Genomic DNA, 18,112 nt, shown 5'->3' with positions numbered 1-18,112 from the left:
TAGAGAACAGGACATTGTGTATATGGAACTATGGAGCAATACAGCATAGCGTGGATATTGAGTTGTGGAGCAGCGAGTACAGGACAGTATGGATAAGGCGTCATGAGGCAGTCGAGTACAGGACTGTGTGGATATGGAGTCATGGAGCAGTAGAGTACAGCACAGTGTGGATATGGAGCCATGGAGCAGTAGGGCACAGGACAGTGTGGATATGGAGTAATGGAGCAGTACAGGACAGTGTCGATACGGAGTTATAGGGCTGTAGAGTATCGGACAGTGTGGATATGGAGTCGTGGAGCAGTCGAGTACAGAACAGTGTGGATATGGAGTCATGGAGCAGTGGATCACAGTACAGTGTGGATATGGAGTCATGAAGCAGTAGAGTACAGGGCAGTGTGGATATGGCGTCATGGAGCAGTAGCCTACAGGACAGTGTGGATATGGAGTTGTGAAGGAGTAGAGAACAGGGCATTGTGGATATGTAATCATGGAGCAGTACAGGACAGTGTGGATATGGAGTCGTGGAGCAACAGAGCACCGGATAGTGTTGATATATCATGTCATAGAGCAGTATAGCAAGGGACAGTGTGGATATGGAGTCATGGAGCAGTACAGTACAGGACAGTGTGGATATGGAGTCATGCAGCAGTAGAGTACAGGACAGTGTGGATATGGAGTCATGGAGCAGCAGAGTACAGGACAGTGTGGATATGGAGTTGAGGAACAGTAGAGCACATGACAGTGTGGATATGGTGTCATGGAGCAGAAGAGTACAGGACAGTGTGGGTATGGAGTCATGGAGCAGCAGAGTACCGGACAGTGTGGATATGGAGTCGAGGAACAATAGATCATATGACAGTGTGGATATGGTGACATGGAGCAGAAGAGGACATGACAGTGTGGTATGGAGTCGTGAAGCAGTAGAGAACAGGACATTGTGCATATGGAACCATGGAGCAATACAGTACAGTGTGGATATGGCGTCATGTAATAGTAGAGTACTGGACAGTGTGGATATGGAGTCGAGGAACAGTAGATCACAGGACAGTGTGGATATGGAGTCGTGAAGGAGTAGAGAACAGGGCATTGTGGATATGTAATCATGGAGCAGAACAGGACAGTGTGGATATTGAGTCATGGAGCAACAGAGCACCGGACAGTGTTGATATATCGTGTCATAGAGCAGTATAGCAAGGGACAGTGTGGATATGGAGTCGTGGAGCAGTAGAGTACAGGACAGTGTGGATATGGAGTCATGGAGCAGCAGAGTACCGGACAGTGTGGATATGGAGTCGAGGAACAGTAGATCACATGACAGTGTGGATATGGTGTCATGGAGCAGAAGAGGACATCACAGTGTGGTATGGAGTCGTGAAGCAGTAGAGAACAGGACATTGTGCATATGGAACCATGGAGCAATACAGTACAGTGTGGATATGGCGTCATGTAGTCGTAGAGTACAGGACAGTGTGGATATGCAATCATGGAGCAGAAGTATACAGGACAGTGTGGATATGGAGTCGTGAAGGAGTAGAGAACAGGGCATTGTGGATATGTAATCATGGAGCAGTACAGTACAGCGTGGATATAGAGTCGTGGAGCATTAGAGTACAGGACAGTGTGGATATGGAGTCGTGGAGCAACAGAGCACCGGACAGTGTTGATATATCGTGTCATAGAGCAGTATAGCAAGGGACAGTGTACATATGGAGTCGTGGAGCAGTAGAGTACAGAACAGTGTGGGTATGGAGTCATGAAGCAGCAGAGTACAGGACAGTGTGGATATGGAGTCGTGAAGGAGTAGAGAACAGGGCATTGTGGATATGTAATCATGGAGCAGAACAGGACAGTGTGGATATTGAGTCATGGAGCAACAGAGCACCGGACAGTGTTGATATATCGTGTCATAGAGCAGTATAGCAAGGGACAGTGTGGATATGGAGTCATGGAGCAGCAGAGTACCGGACAGTGTGGATATGGAGTCGAGGAACAGTAGATCACATGACAGTGTGGATATGGTGTCATGGAGCAGAAGAGGACATGACAGTGTGGTATGGAGTCGTGAAGCAGTAGAGAACAGGACATTGTGCATATGGAACCATGGAGCAATACAGTAGTGTGGATATGGCGTCATGTAGTAGTAGAGTACCGGACAGTGTGGATATGCAGTCGAGGAACAGTAGAACACATGACAGTGTGATATGGTGTCATGGAGCAGAAGAGTACATGACAGTGTGGTATGGAGTCGTGAAGCAGTAGAGAACAGGACATTGTGTATATGGAACCATGGAGCAATACAGCACAGTGTGGATATGGAGTTGTGGAGCAGTGAGTGCAGGACAGTGTGCATAAGGCGTCATGGAGCAGCAGCCTACAGGACAGTGCGTGTATGGAGTCATGGAGCAGTAGAGTACAGGACAGTGTGGATATGGCGTCGTGCAGCAGTGGAGTGCAGGAAAGGGTGGATATGGGGTCAAGGAGCAGTAGTGTACAGGACAGTGTGCATATGGGGTCATGGAGCAGTAGAGTACAGGGCAGTGTGGTTATGGAGTCATGGAACAGGAGAGTACAGGACAGTCTCGATGTGGAGTCATGCAGCAGTAGAGCACAGGACAGTGTGGATGAGGAGTTGTAGAGTACAGGACAGTGTGGATATGGCGTCATGGAGTAATAGAGTACAGGACAGTGTGTATATGGAATCATGGAGCAGAAGAGTACAGGACAGTGTGGATATGGAGTCGTGGAGCAACAGAGCACCGGAAAGTGTTGATATATCGTGTCATAGAGCAGTATAGCAAGGGACAGTGTGGATATGGAGTCGTGGAGCAGTACAGTACAGAACAGTGTGGATATGGAGACATGCAGCAGTAGAGTACAGGACAGTGTGGATATGGAGTCATGGAGCAGCAGAGTACAGGACTGTGTGGATATGGAGCTGAGGAACAGTAGAGCACATGACAGTGTGGATATGGTGTCATGGAGCAGAAGAGTACATGACAGTGTGGTATGGAGTCGTGATGCAGTAGAGAACAGGACATTGTGTATATGGAACTATGGAGCAATACAGCATAGCGTGGATATTGAGTTGTGGAGCAGCGAGTACAGGACAGTATGGATAAGGCGTCATGAGGCAGTCGAGTACAGGACTGTGTGGATATGGAGTCATGGAGCAGTAGAGTACAGCACAGTGTGGATATGGAGCCATGGAGCAGTAGGGCACAGGACAGTGTGGATATGGAGTAATGGAGCAGTACAGGACAGTGTCGATACGGAGTTATAGGGCTGTAGAGTATCGGACAGTGTGGATATGGAGTCGTGGAGCAGTCGAGTACAGAACAGTGTGGATATGGAGTCATGGAGCAGTGGATCACAGTACAGTGTGGATATGGAGTCATGAAGCAGTAGAGTACAGGGCAGTGTGGATATGGCGTCATGGAGCAGTAGCCTACAGGACAGTGTGGATATGGAGTCGTGAAGGAGTAGAGAACAGGGCATTGTGGATATGTAATCATGGAGCAGTACAGGACAGTGTGGATATGGAGTCGTGGAGCAACAGAGCACCGGACAGTGTTGATATATCATGTCATAGAGCAGTATAGCAAGGGACAGTGTGGATATGGAGTCATGGAGCAGTACAGTACAGGACAGTGTGGATATGGAGTCATGCAGCAGTAGAGTACAGGACAGTGTGGATATGGAGTCATGGAGCAGCAGAGTACAGGACAGTGTGGATATGGAGTTGAGGAACAGTAGAGCACATGACAGTGTGGATATGGTGTCATGGAGCAGAAGAGTACATGACAGTGTGGTATGGAGTCGTGAAGCAGTAGAGAACAGGACATTGTGTATATGGAACTATGGAGCAACACAGCATAGCGTGGATATTGAGTTGTGGAGCAGCGAGTACAGGACAGTATGGATAAGGCGTCATGAGGCAGTCGAGTACAGGACTGTGTGGATATGGAGTCATGGAGCAGTAGAGTACAGCACAGTGTGGATATGGAGCCATGGAGCAGTAGGGCACAGGACAGTGTGGATATGGAGTAATGGAGCAGTACAGGACAGTGTCGATACGGAGTTATAGGGCTGTAGAGTATCGGACAGTGTGGATATGGAGTCGTGGAGCAGTCGAGTACAGAACAGTGTGGATATGGAGTCATGGAGCAGTGGATCACAGTACAGTGTGGATATGGAGTCATGAAGCAGTAGAGTACAGGGCAGTGTGGATATGGCGTCATGGAGCAGTAGCCTACAGGACAGTGTGGATATGGAGTCGTGAAGGAGTAGAGAACAGGGCATTGTGGATATGTAATCATGGAGCAGTACAGGACAGTGTGGATATGGAGTCGTGGAGCAACAGAGCACCGGATAGTGTTGATATATCATGTCATAGAGCAGTATAGCAAGGGACAGTGTGGATATGGAGTCATGGAGCAGTACAGTACAGGACAGTGTGGATATGGAGTCATGCAGCAGTAGAGTACAGGACAGTGTGGATATGGAGTCATGGAGCAGCAGAGTGCAGGACAGTGTGGATATGGAGTTGAGGAACAGTAGAGCACATGACAGTGTGGATATGGTGTCATGGAGCAGAAGAGTACAGGACAGTGTGGGTATGGAGTCATGGAGCAGCAGAGTACCGGACAGTGTGGATATGGAGTCGAGGAACAATAGATCATATGACAGTGTGGATATGGTGACATGGAGCAGAAGAGGACATGACAGTGTGGTATGGAGTCGTGAAGCAGTAGAGAACAGGACATTGTGCATATGGAACCATGGAGCAATACAGTACAGTGTGGATATGGCGTCATGTAATAGTAGAGTACTGGACAGTGTGGATATGGAGTCGAGGAACAGTAGATCACAGGACAGTGTGGATATGGAGTCGTGAAGGAGTAGAGAACAGGGCATTGTGGATATGTAATCATGGAGCAGAACAGGACAGTGTGGATATTGAGTCATGGAGCAACAGAGCACCGGACAGTGTTGATATATCGTGTCATAGAGCAGTATAGCAAGGGACAGTGTGGATATGGAGTCGTGGAGCAGTAGAGTACAGGACAGTGTGGATATGGAGTCATGGAGCAGCAGAGTACCGGACAGTGTGGATATGGAGTCGAGGAACAGTAGATCACATGACAGTGTGGATATGGTGTCATGGAGCAGAAGAGGACATCACAGTGTGGTATGGAGTCGTGAAGCAGTAGAGAACAGGACATTGTGCATATGGAACCATGGAGCAATACAGTACAGTGTGGATATGGCGTCATGTAGTCGTAGAGTACAGGACAGTGTGGATATGGAATCATGGAGCAGAAGTATACAGGACAGTGTGGATATGGAGTCGTGAAGGAGTAGAGAACAGGGCATTGTGGATATGTAATCATGGAGCAGTACAGTACAGCGTGGATATAGAGTCGTGGAGCATTAGAGTACAGGACAGTGTGGATATGGAGTCGTGGAGCAACAGAGCACCGGACAGTGTTGATATATCGTGTCATAGAGCAGTATAGCAAGGGACAGTGTACATATGGAGTCGTGGAGCAGTAGAGTACAGAACAGTGTGGGTATGGAGTCATGAAGCAGCAGAGTACAGGACAGTGTGGATATGGAGTCGTGAAGGAGTAGAGAACAGGGCATTGTGGATATGTAATCATGGAGCAGAACAGGACAGTGTGGATATGGAGTCGTGGAGCAACAGAGCACCGGAGAGTGTTGATATATCGTGTCATAGAGCAGTATAGCAAGGGACAGTGTGGATATGGAGTCGTGGAGCAGTACAGTACAGGACAGTGTGGATATGGAGACATGCAGCAGCAGAGTACAGGACTGTGTGGATATGGAGCTGAGGAACAGTAGAGCACATGACAGTGTGGATATGGTGTCATGGAGCAGAAGAGTACATGACAGTGTGGTATGGAGTCGTGATGCAGTAGAGAACAGGACATTGTGTATATGGAACTATGGAGCAATACAGCATAGCGTGGATATTGAGTTGTGGAGCAGCGAGTACAGGACAGTATGGATAAGGCGTCATGAGGCAGTCGAGTACAGGACTGTGTGGATATGGAGTCATGGAGCAGTAGAGTACAGCACAGTGTGGATATGGAGCCATGGAGCAGTAGGGCACAGGACAGTGTGGATATGGAGTAATGGAGCAGTACAGGACAGTGTCGATACGGAGTTATAGGGCTGTAGAGTATCGGACAGTGTGGATATGGAGTCGTGGAGCAGTCGAGTACAGAACAGTGTGGATATGGAGTCATGGAGCAGTGGATCACAGTACAGTGTGGATATGGAGTCATGAAGCAGTAGAGTACAGGGCAGTGTGGATATGGCGTCATGGAGCAGTAGCCTACAGGACAGTGTGGATATGGAGTTGTGAAGGAGTAGAGAACAGGGCATTGTGGATATGTAATCATGGAGCAGTACAGGACAGTGTGGATATGGAGTCGTGGAGCAACAGAGCACCGGATAGTGTTGATATATCATGTCATAGAGCAGTATAGCAAGGGACAGTGTGGATATGGAGTCATGGAGCAGTACAGTACAGGACAGTGTGGATATGGAGTCATGCAGCAGTAGAGTACAGGACAGTGTGGATATGGAGTCATGGAGCAGCAGAGTACAGGACAGTGTGGATATGGAGTTGAGGAACAGTAGAGCACATGACAGTGTGGATATGGTGTCATGGAGCAGAAGAGTACAGGACAGTGTGGGTATGGAGTCATGGAGCAGCAGAGTACCGGACAGTGTGGATATGGAGTCGAGGAACAATAGATCATATGACAGTGTGGATATGGTGACATGGAGCAGAAGAGGACATGACAGTGTGGTATGGAGTCGTGAAGCAGTAGAGAACAGGACATTGTGCATATGGAACCATGGAGCAATACAGTACAGTGTGGATATGGCGTCATGTAATAGTAGAGTACTGGACAGTGTGGATATGGAGTCGAGGAACAGTAGATCACAGGACAGTGTGGATATGGAGTCGTGAAGGAGTAGAGAACAGGGCATTGTGGATATGTAATCATGGAGCAGAACAGGACAGTGTGGATATTGAGTCATGGAGCAACAGAGCACCGGACAGTGTTGATATATCGTGTCATAGAGCAGTATAGCAAGGGACAGTGTGGATATGGAGTCGTGGAGCAGTAGAGTACAGGACAGTGTGGATATGGAGTCATGGAGCAGCAGAGTACCGGACAGTGTGGATATGGAGTCGAGGAACAGTAGATCACATGACAGTGTGGATATGGTGTCATGGAGCAGAAGAGGACATCACAGTGTGGTATGGAGTCGTGAAGCAGTAGAGAACAGGACATTGTGCATATGGAACCATGGAGCAATACAGTACAGTGTGGATATGGCGTCATGTAGTCGTAGAGTACAGGACAGTGTGGATATGCAATCATGGAGCAGAAGTATACAGGACAGTGTGGATATGGAGTCGTGAAGGAGTAGAGAACAGGGCATTGTGGATATGTAATCATGGAGCAGTACAGTACAGCGTGGATATAGAGTCGTGGAGCATTAGAGTACAGGACAGTGTGGATATGGAGTCGTGGAGCAACAGAGCACCGGACAGTGTTGATATATCGTGTCATAGAGCAGTATAGCAAGGGACAGTGTACATATGGAGTCGTGGAGCAGTAGAGTACAGAACAGTGTGGGTATGGAGTCATGAAGCAGCAGAGTACAGGACAGTGTGGATATGGAGTCGTGAAGGAGTAGAGAACAGGGCATTGTGGATATGTAATCATGGAGCAGAACAGGACAGTGTGGATATTGAGTCATGGAGCAACAGAGCACCGGACAGTGTTGATATATCGTGTCATAGAGCAGTATAGCAAGGGACAGTGTGGATATGGAGTCATGGAGCAGCAGAGTACCGGACAGTGTGGATATGGAGTCGAGGAACAGTAGATCACATGACAGTGTGGATATGGTGTCATGGAGCAGAAGAGGACATGACAGTGTGGTATGGAGTCGTGAAGCAGTAGAGAACAGGACATTGTGCATATGGAACCATGGAGCAATACAGTAGTGTGGATATGGCGTCATGTAGTAGTAGAGTACCGGACAGTGTGGATATGCAGTCGAGGAACAGTAGAACACATGACAGTGTGATATGGTGTCATGGAGCAGAAGAGTACATGACAGTGTGGTATGGAGTCGTGAAGCAGTAGAGAACAGGACATTGTGTATATGGAACCATGGAGCAATACAGCACAGTGTGGATATGGAGTTGTGGAGCAGTGAGTGCAGGACAGTGTGCATAAGGCGTCATGGAGCAGCAGCCTACAGGACAGTGCGTGTATGGAGTCATGGAGCAGTAGAGTACAGGACAGTGTGGATATGGCGTCGTGCAGCAGTGGAGTGCAGGAAAGGGTGGATATGGGGTCAAGGAGCAGTAGTGTACAGGACAGTGTGCATATGGGGTCATGGAGCAGTAGAGTACAGGGCAGTGTGGTTATGGAGTCATGGAACAGGAGAGTACAGGACAGTCTCGATGTGGAGTCATGCAGCAGTAGAGCACAGGACAGTGTGGATGAGGAGTTGTAGAGTACAGGACAGTGTGGATATGGCGTCATGGAGTAATAGAGTACAGGACAGTGTGTATATGGAATCATGGAGCAGAAGAGTACAGGACAGTGTGGATATGGAGTCGTGGAGCAACAGAGCACCGGAAAGTGTTGATATATCGTGTCATAGAGCAGTATAGCAAGGGACAGTGTGGATATGGAGTCGTGGAGCAGTACAGTACAGAACAGTGTGGATATGGAGACATGCAGCAGTAGAGTACAGGACAGTGTGGATATGGAGTCATGGAGCAGCAGAGTACAGGACTGTGTGGATATGGAGCTGAGGAACAGTAGAGCACATGACAGTGTGGATATGGTGTCATGGAGCAGAAGAGTACATGACAGTGTGGTATGGAGTCGTGATGCAGTAGAGAACAGGACATTGTGTATATGGAACTATGGAGCAATACAGCATAGCGTGGATATTGAGTTGTGGAGCAGCGAGTACAGGACAGTATGGATAAGGCGTCATGAGGCAGTCGAGTACAGGACTGTGTGGATATGGAGTCATGGAGCAGTAGAGTACAGCACAGTGTGGATATGGAGCCATGGAGCAGTAGGGCACAGGACAGTGTGGATATGGAGTAATGGAGCAGTACAGGACAGTGTCGATACGGAGTTATAGGGCTGTAGAGTATCGGACAGTGTGGATATGGAGTCGTGGAGCAGTCGAGTACAGAACAGTGTGGATATGGAGTCATGGAGCAGTGGATCACAGTACAGTGTGGATATGGAGTCATGAAGCAGTAGAGTACAGGGCAGTGTGGATATGGCGTCATGGAGCAGTAGCCTACAGGACAGTGTGGATATGGAGTCGTGAAGGAGTAGAGAACAGGGCATTGTGGATATGTAATCATGGAGCAGTACAGGACAGTGTGGATATGGAGTCGTGGAGCAACAGAGCACCGGACAGTGTTGATATATCATGTCATAGAGCAGTATAGCAAGGGACAGTGTGGATATGGAGTCATGGAGCAGTACAGTACAGGACAGTGTGGATATGGAGTCATGCAGCAGTAGAGTACAGGACAGTGTGGATATGGAGTCATGGAGCAGCAGAGTACAGGACAGTGTGGATATGGAGTTGAGGAACAGTAGAGCACATGACAGTGTGGATATGGTGTCATGGAGCAGAAGAGTACATGACAGTGTGGTATGGAGTCGTGAAGCAGTAGAGAACAGGACATTGTGTATATGGAACTATGGAGCAACACAGCATAGCGTGGATATTGAGTTGTGGAGCAGCGAGTACAGGACAGTGTGGATAAGGCGTCATGAGGCAGTCGAGTACAGGACTGTGTGGATATGGAGTCATGGAGCAGTAGAGTACAGCACAGTGTGGATATGGAGCCATGGAGCAGTAGGGCACAGGACAGTGTGGATATGGAGTAATGGAGCAGTACAGGACAGTGTCGATACGGAGTTATAGGGCTGTAGAGTATCGAACAGTGTGGATATGGAGTCATGGAGCAGTAGATCACAGTACAGTGTGGATATGGAGTCATGGAGCAGTAGAGTACAGGGCAGTGTGGATATGGCGTCATGGAGCAGTAGCCTACAGGACAGTGTGGGTACGGAGTCATGGAGCAGTAGAGTACGGGACAGTGTGGATATGGAGTCGTGGTATAGTAGAGTGAAGGACAGTGTGGATATGGAGTCAAGGAGCAGTAGAGTATAGCACAGTGTGGATATGGAGCCATGGAGCAGTAGGGCACAGGACAGTGTGGATATAGAGTCGTGGAGCAGAAGTGTGCAGGACAGTGTGGATATGGAGTCATGGAGCTGTAGAATACAGGACAGTGTGGATATGTAGTCATGGAGCAGTGCAGCACAGGACAGGTTCGATATGGAGTCGTGGAGCAGTAGAGTACAGGACAGTGTGGATATGGAGTCATGGAGCAGTAGAGTACAGGACAGTGTGGATATGGAGTCATGGAGCAGTGGAGTACAGGGCAGTGTGGATATGGATTCACGGAGCAGTAGAGTACAGGACTGTGTGGATATGGAGTTATGGAGCAGTGGAGTATAGGACAGTGTGGGTATGGAGTCATAGAGCAGTGGAGTACAGGAAAGTGTGGATATGGAGTCATGGAGCAGTAGAGTACAGGACAATGTGATTATGGAGTCATGGAGAGGTAGTGTACAGGACAGTGTGGATATGGAGTCATGCAGCAGTGGAGCACAGGACAGTGTGGTTATGGAGTCATGGAGCAGTACAGTACAGGACAGTTTGGATATGGATTCGTGGCCATCATCAGTGATGCCCTCACCCAAATCTCCTCCATTTCCTGCACTTCGGCCCTCACCCCATCCTCCCGTCACAACAGGGACAGAGTTCCCCTTGTCCTCACCTTCCACCTCACCAGCCTCCGGATCCATATAACCATATAACCATCACAGCATGGAAACAGCCCATTTCTGCCCTTCTAGTCCATGCTGAACTCTTACTCTCACCAAGTCCCACTGACCTGCACTCCGCCCACAACCCTCCATTCCTTTCCTATCCATATACCTATCCAGTTTAACTTTAAATGACAACATCGAACCTGCCTCAACCACTTCTGCTGGAAGCTCATTCCACACAGCCTCCACTCTCTGAGTAAAGAAGTTCCCCCTCATGTTACCCCTAAACTTTTGACCTTTAACTCTCAACTCATGCCCTCTTGTTTGAATCTCCCCCAAACTCAATGGAAAAACCCTATCCACATCAGCTCTATCTATTCCCCTCATAATTTTAAATACCTCTATCAAATCCCCCCTCAACCTTCTATGCTCCAAAGAATAAAGACCTAACTTGTTCAACCTTTCTCTGTAACTTAGGAGATGAAACCTAGGCAACATTCTAGTAAATTCTGTAGTCTCTCAATTTTATTGACATCTTTCCTATAATTCAGTGACCAGAACTGTACGCAATACTTCAAATTTGGCCTTACCAATGCCTTATACAATTTCAACATTACATCTCAACTCCTATACTCAATGCTCTGATTTATAAAGGCCAGCAAACCAAAAGCTTTCTTCACCACCCTATCCACATGAGATTCCACCTTCAGGGAACTATGCACCATTATTCCTAGATCCCTCTGTTCTACAGCATTCTTCAATGCCCTACCATTTACCATGTATGTCCTATTTTGATTAGTCCTACCAAAATGTAGCTCCTCACATTTATCAGCATTAAATTCCATCTGCTATCTTTCAGCCCACTCTTCTAAGTGGTCTAAATCTCTCTGCAAGCTTTGAAAACCTACTTCATTATCCACAACTCCACCTATCTTAGTATCATCTGCATACTTAAGAATCCAATTTACCACCCCAACATCCAGATCATTAATATATATGACAAACAACATTGGACCCAGTACAGATCCCTGAGGCACACCACTAGACACCGTCCTCCAATATGACACACAGTTATCCACCACTACTCTCTGGCGTCTCCCATCCAGCCACTGCTGAATCCATTTCACTACTTCGATATTAATACCTAACGATTGAACCTTCCTAACAAACCTTCCGTGTGGCATCTTGTCAAAGGCCTTACTGAAGTCCATATAGACAACATCCACCACTTTACCCTCAACTTTCCTAGTAACCTCATCAAAAAATTCAATAAGACATTATCTTATTATCCTCCGCAACTTCCGCCACCTTCAACAGGACCCCACTACTAAGCACATCTTTCCCTCTCCACCCCTCTCTGTAGGGATAGTTCCCTCCGCGACTCCCTGGTCCACACGTCCCTCCCCACGGATCTCCCACTCGGCACTTATCCCTGTGCGTAAGTGCTACACCTGTCCCTACACCTCCTCTCTTACCACCTTTCAGGGCCCCAAACAGTCCTTCCAGGTGAGGCAGCACTTCACTTGTGAATCTGTTGGGGTCATCTATTGCATCCGGTGCTCCCAGTGCAGCCTCCTCTACATCGGTGAAACCCAACGCAGATTGGGGGACCGCTTCATTGAGCACCTCCGCTCCGTCCACCACAACAGACAGGATCTCCCGGTAGCCACCCACTTCAACTCTGCTTCACATTCCCATTCAGATATGTCCATACATGGCCTCCTCTACTACCATGATGAGGCTAAACTCAGGTTGGAGGAGCAAAACCTCATATACCGTCTAGGTAGTCTCCAGCCCCTTGGTATGAACATAGAATTCTCCAACTTCCAGTAATTCCCTCCCCCTCCCTATGTCACTCTGCCCCCTCCCCCAGCTGCCTATAACCTCCCTCATAGTTCTACCTCCTTCTACTACCCATTGTGTTTTCCCTTATTCCTTCTTCACCTTTCCTGCCTATCACCTCCCTGCTTCCCCTCCCCCACCCCTTTCTCTTTCCCCGTACTGGTTTTTCACCTGGAACCTACCGGCCTTCTCCTTCCCACCCTCCCCCCACATTCCTTATAGGGCCTCTGCCCCTTCCCTCTTCAGTCCTGATGAAGGGTTCCGGCCCGAAACATCAACTCATTGTTTCCACGGATGCTGCCCAACCTGCTGCGTTCTTCCAGCATGTTGTGAGTGTTGCATTTTCGACAAAACAGCAGGTGAAATTGGTGAAGTTGTAGGCCTGACAAGACATGACCAAGATTCGCTTCGCGCTCTGGTTTATCGGCAGAAAAAGCAAATCGATCAGGAACACAAACCTAGGAAGTCCGGGGAAGGTCAGCACATCTGGTACATCATGAGCAAAGTAGAAACAGTGGAATAAATAGTAGTTTACTTTTAAGAATTTAAATAAATACAATCACTTAATCTTAAGTCGTTCAATAGTTCTTCCCCCTAAAACTATAATAATGTAGCCTCTGCATTGCCAGTCTTGCCTACGCTCGGATTCATGAACCCCCACCCCCCAAGAGGTCGGTCGTATGTGAGAAATAGTCAGCTAATCCAACAAGGTGCCTGACCTGCGATGTCATAGAGAATTGGCAGCTTAGCTCCAGATATCCTTTAGGGAGATGATGCGCACACCAAGAGAGCCACGGGTTGAGACTCTGGACCAGAATGAAAGCGCAGGTAAGAGGTGCACACTGTCTGGGTGCATCAACCCAGAGCTGGAAGTTTCCAACCATTTTGAACAACTAGCGATTCACGACAACAACTATGAAACTCTGGTGGTAGGCAAGACAGAGGAGTCCCGCAGGACCCTCTCCAATCCTAAACCCTGTAGAAAGGAAGTACTGATAGTCGGGGACTCAGTTATCAGGGAGATTGAGAATCAGGTGTGTACTGACAAGGAGTCTGCTATGGTGTATTGCCTAGCAGCAACACAAGTAGGAGGCCTCCCTGGGCAGGAGCCACAAGTAGGAGGCCTCCCTGGGCAGGAGCCACAAGTAGGAGGCCTCCCTGGGCAGGAGCCACAAGTAGGAGAGCTCCCTGGACGAGTAGATAAGCTCCTGGCCAGAGCTGGGGTGGATCAGTAGTCATTGCCAACACTGGAACAAATGACATAGGTAAAGGGCAGGCTGTCAGTTCTGCCAGACAAATTTAAGGAGTTTGGGGGGAAACTTTGGGACAGAACTGACAAGGTAGTCTTCTCGTAAGTTCTGCCTGTGCCCTGCGCCAGTCCATGTAAGATGGAGGAGATCAGAAGGTTGAATGTATGGCTCTAATCATGGTGTTGGTTGGAGGGGAGTGGGTTTATGGGACAGATGGAACCTGTACTGCCGGGGCAGGCTGCATTTGAACCGGAGGGGCACTAATGCTCTGAGCAGGCGTATGCTTCAGTTAGTTGAGGACTGTTTAAACTAGGAAATAGATGGCGGGGGGGCGGGGGGGAGAGGGAGAATTAGAACAGACCAGATTCAACTATTTAAACACTTTAGTGGAGAATAACACATCAGAATATAAACCCATTATAGGCTTCAAAATTGTAAAAATGGGTCGGAATAGGATGAAAAGCATCAGTAAGGATGACCTGTATAAATGCAATAAGAATTAGAATTTTATTTCTTACATCCATCTCACAGCATGAGGGAGTAAAAATCTTTATGGTGTGTCTCCATAGCTATGTACAAGTGATAGGGAAGGGAAATGTGGGAGGATATTGCCCACACACTAAGATCGTATACATAATTGTTTTGGCCTTAATGCCGTGGTACCATTTGCCAGATGGAAGCATCTGAACAGTCTGTGGTTGGGGTGGCTGGATATTCCTCGGGCCCTTTTTACACACCTGCTTCTGTGAATGTCCCGAATAGAGGGAAGTTCACAACCACAGATGTGCTGGACTGTCCACACAACTCTCTGCAGTGCCACACTCACCTGGAGAAGAGGGATGCTTATGTGAGAATGCTGTCCTTGGACTACAGTTCAGCATTCGACACCATAATTTCCTTCAAGCTCGAGACCTTGGCCTTCACCCTGCCTTGTGTAGCTGGTTCCTGGACTTCCTGTTAGATCACCGGCAGAGTAAAATAACCGAGCTGGAATTATATGTAAGTGTGTAAAAATGTGATATAATAGCAATGACTGAGACCTGGCAGACCTCAAAGGATGCTGATGTATATAGTATTAAAGGAAAGATAGGAATCATAAAGGTGGAGGAGTAGCCATGTACATGAGAGAATTAAAACATGAGGCTGGTTATGATAGGGAGTGAATTGAGACTTAAGATATAAAGATATCTTCTTAGATATACTGAGAAGATATCTGGGTGAGAATTGAAAGCTATGAGGATAAAGGAATAACATTGGATGTATGTTATAGAGCCCCCCCCCCCCGCCCCCGCCAATGCTGATAGTGAGTTTAGTAAAAACTCCTTTGGAATATTGAAAAAGCAAATTCTAAGGGTGATGTTATAGTTTTGGGAGACTTTAATTTCTCAAATATTGAGTGGGAGAACCTAGTGAATTATAGGAAAGTGAATTCATCGAACTGTTGAATGATTGTTTTTTGATCCAGCCTGTTTCTACACCAACAAGAAGGGAGGCCCGTCTAGATTTGATTTTCTGTAACAATCGGGATAGAATTTTAAGTACAGAAGTTGTTGAGCCTTTAGGAACAAGTGATGATAACATTGTTAGTCTTGAATTTTTTTGGGAGAGTCTATCAGTAAAAACCAAAGCCATTAAATTGATCTTCAAAAAGGCAAGGTTTGAAATTCTTTACCTACAAAGACTTCAGAAGGTAAACTGGAAGGAACTGCTTGACATTGAGTCAGTTAAGGAACAACAGGGTCAATTTAAACAGTTAATATGCGCACTGCAGGAAATGTTCATACCCAAGGTCAGGAGAAGCAATAAAAAACCCATAAATCAACTACATGGATGAATAAAGATATTCATAAAAATTATTGAGGAAAAGACACCTATATAAGGAATACAGAAAAAATAGTAATGATGTTAACCATAGGACATATGAATATATGAAAGCTATAATCAAAAGGGAAATTTGGATTGCCAAAAGGTAGGTTGAGAAGGATATTGCTGATAATGCTAACATTGATTCTGAGGGATATTTTCAATGCTTTAGTAGGGAAAAAAGTCAAGGAGAAAGTTAAGTGTATTAGGAATAATAGTAGAGTGTTAAGTTATGCGGAAAAGAACATAGTGGATACACTTAACTCAAAATCATTAAGGGTATAAGTAAGGTGGATGCCAGCTGCTCATCATAATCATGGCTTGGCTTCGCGAGCGAAGATTTAGGAAGGGGGCTGCCACGTCTGCTGCAGGCTCGCTGGTGGCTGACGAGGACAATACAGGACAGGCAGGTCCGGCCAAGGACATGGGGCCATAGGTGGAGACAGGTTAAACGGAGATTTCAGACTAACATCAGGAAGCACTTCTTTACACAGCGAGTTGTGGACACATAGAACAAACTACCTAATTGTGTAGTTGAGTAGTACCTTAGAGATGTTCAAACCTAAACTAGATAGTTATTTCAACACTCTATGTGAACAGGAATTTTGCAAGCTTTTTTGGGCTGATTGGCCTTCTTCTCAGTCTTGTTTTACAGTGGTTGGCACCCAGCTGAATGGTGCATTACTGCCACCTTCTGCTCCGGAATGTACAATAGACTTACATGCTAAATCCACGTACACACACACACCCTAACCTACACTTTATTCTCCCATCTTTGGCCATTCTAGTACCCTATTCCTGTTTACCCATCATATCCCATATAAAAAAAACCCTGTATCCCTTAAGAAAGCTAAAAATACCCTGACCTGTGCCCTCTCACCCATGCCCAGCAACCCTTTTAATGTGAATTCCTGCACCCCCAATTCCCTTAGATTAATCCTCATCATCTCTCTCTGTATCCCATACTTCTTACAGCTCAGAACTACATGTTCTACTGACTCCTCTTCCGGACATTCCTCACACTATCCTGTCTGGTGTTTCCCTATCATTTTCAATGTTTTGTTTAATGTACAGTGCCCCAGCCTTAACCCAGTCCACACAGTCTCCTCTCTTCTGTATCCACTACCTACCCTAGTACCTGCAACACTTTTTGTATTTGATACAAGTGCCTCCCTTTCCACTCCCTGTCCCATCTTTCTTACCACATTTGGTTGATTTTTCTCCCAGATTACACACTTAACCTCTGCTTTACTGATACAAATGTGCATTTCTATATTTTCTTTCTTTAACACCCTCTTTGTCAACTCATCCACCCTCTCATTCCCCTTCACCCCGACATGTGCTGGAACCCATAGAAATTTTACCTGACCTCTCTGATTTGCAATTCTTGTGACTGACTGAAGGACTTCACAAAGTACATCTTGCCAACTGTTTGAGTGAAAAGACCTTAAACTTGTTAGAACTGAGGATGAATCTGAGCATATCAACACTTTGACTTGTCTAGTTTTCTCCACCCATTGCAACGCAACCAACACTGCCAGCATCTCTACTGTATACACCACTAACTATGAAGTGCTTCGAGAGATTGGTTATGGCACACATAGAAACATAGAAAATAGGTGCAGGAGTAGGCCATTTGGCCCTTCGAGCCTGCATCGCCATTCAGTATGATCATGTCTGATAATCCAACTCAGAACCCTGTACCAGCCTTCCCTCCATACCCCCTGATCCCTTTAGCCACAAGGGCCATATCCAACTCCCTCTTAAATATAGCCAATGAACTGGCCTCAACTGTTTCTTGTGGCAGAGAATTCCACAGATTCACCACTCCCTGTGTGAAGAAGTTTTTCCTAATCTCGATCCTAAAAGGCTGCCCCTTTATTCTCAAACTGTGACCCCTCATTCTGGACTTCCCCAACATCGGGAACAATCTTCCTGCATCTAGCCTGTCCAATCCCTTTAGGATTTTATACATTTCAATAAGATCCCCCCTCAATCTTCTAAATTCCAACGAGTATAAGTCTAGTCAATCCAGTCTTTCATCAGATGAAAGTCCTGCCATCCCAGGAATCAATCTGGTGAACCTTCTTTGTACTCCCTCTATGGCAAGAATGTCTTTCCTCAGATTAGGGGACCAAAACTGCACACAGTACTCCAGGTGTGGTCTCACCACGGCCTTGTACGACTGCAGTAGTACCTCCCTAATCCTGTACTCGAATCCTC

Source organism: Mobula birostris, chromosome 6 (genome assembly GCF_030028105.1).
Source record: "Mobula birostris isolate sMobBir1 chromosome 6, sMobBir1.hap1, whole genome shotgun sequence".
In the NCBI taxonomy this organism is placed as follows: Eukaryota; Metazoa; Chordata; class Chondrichthyes; order Myliobatiformes; family Myliobatidae; genus Mobula; species Mobula birostris.
Note: the sequence above shows the minus strand (reverse complement) of the source record.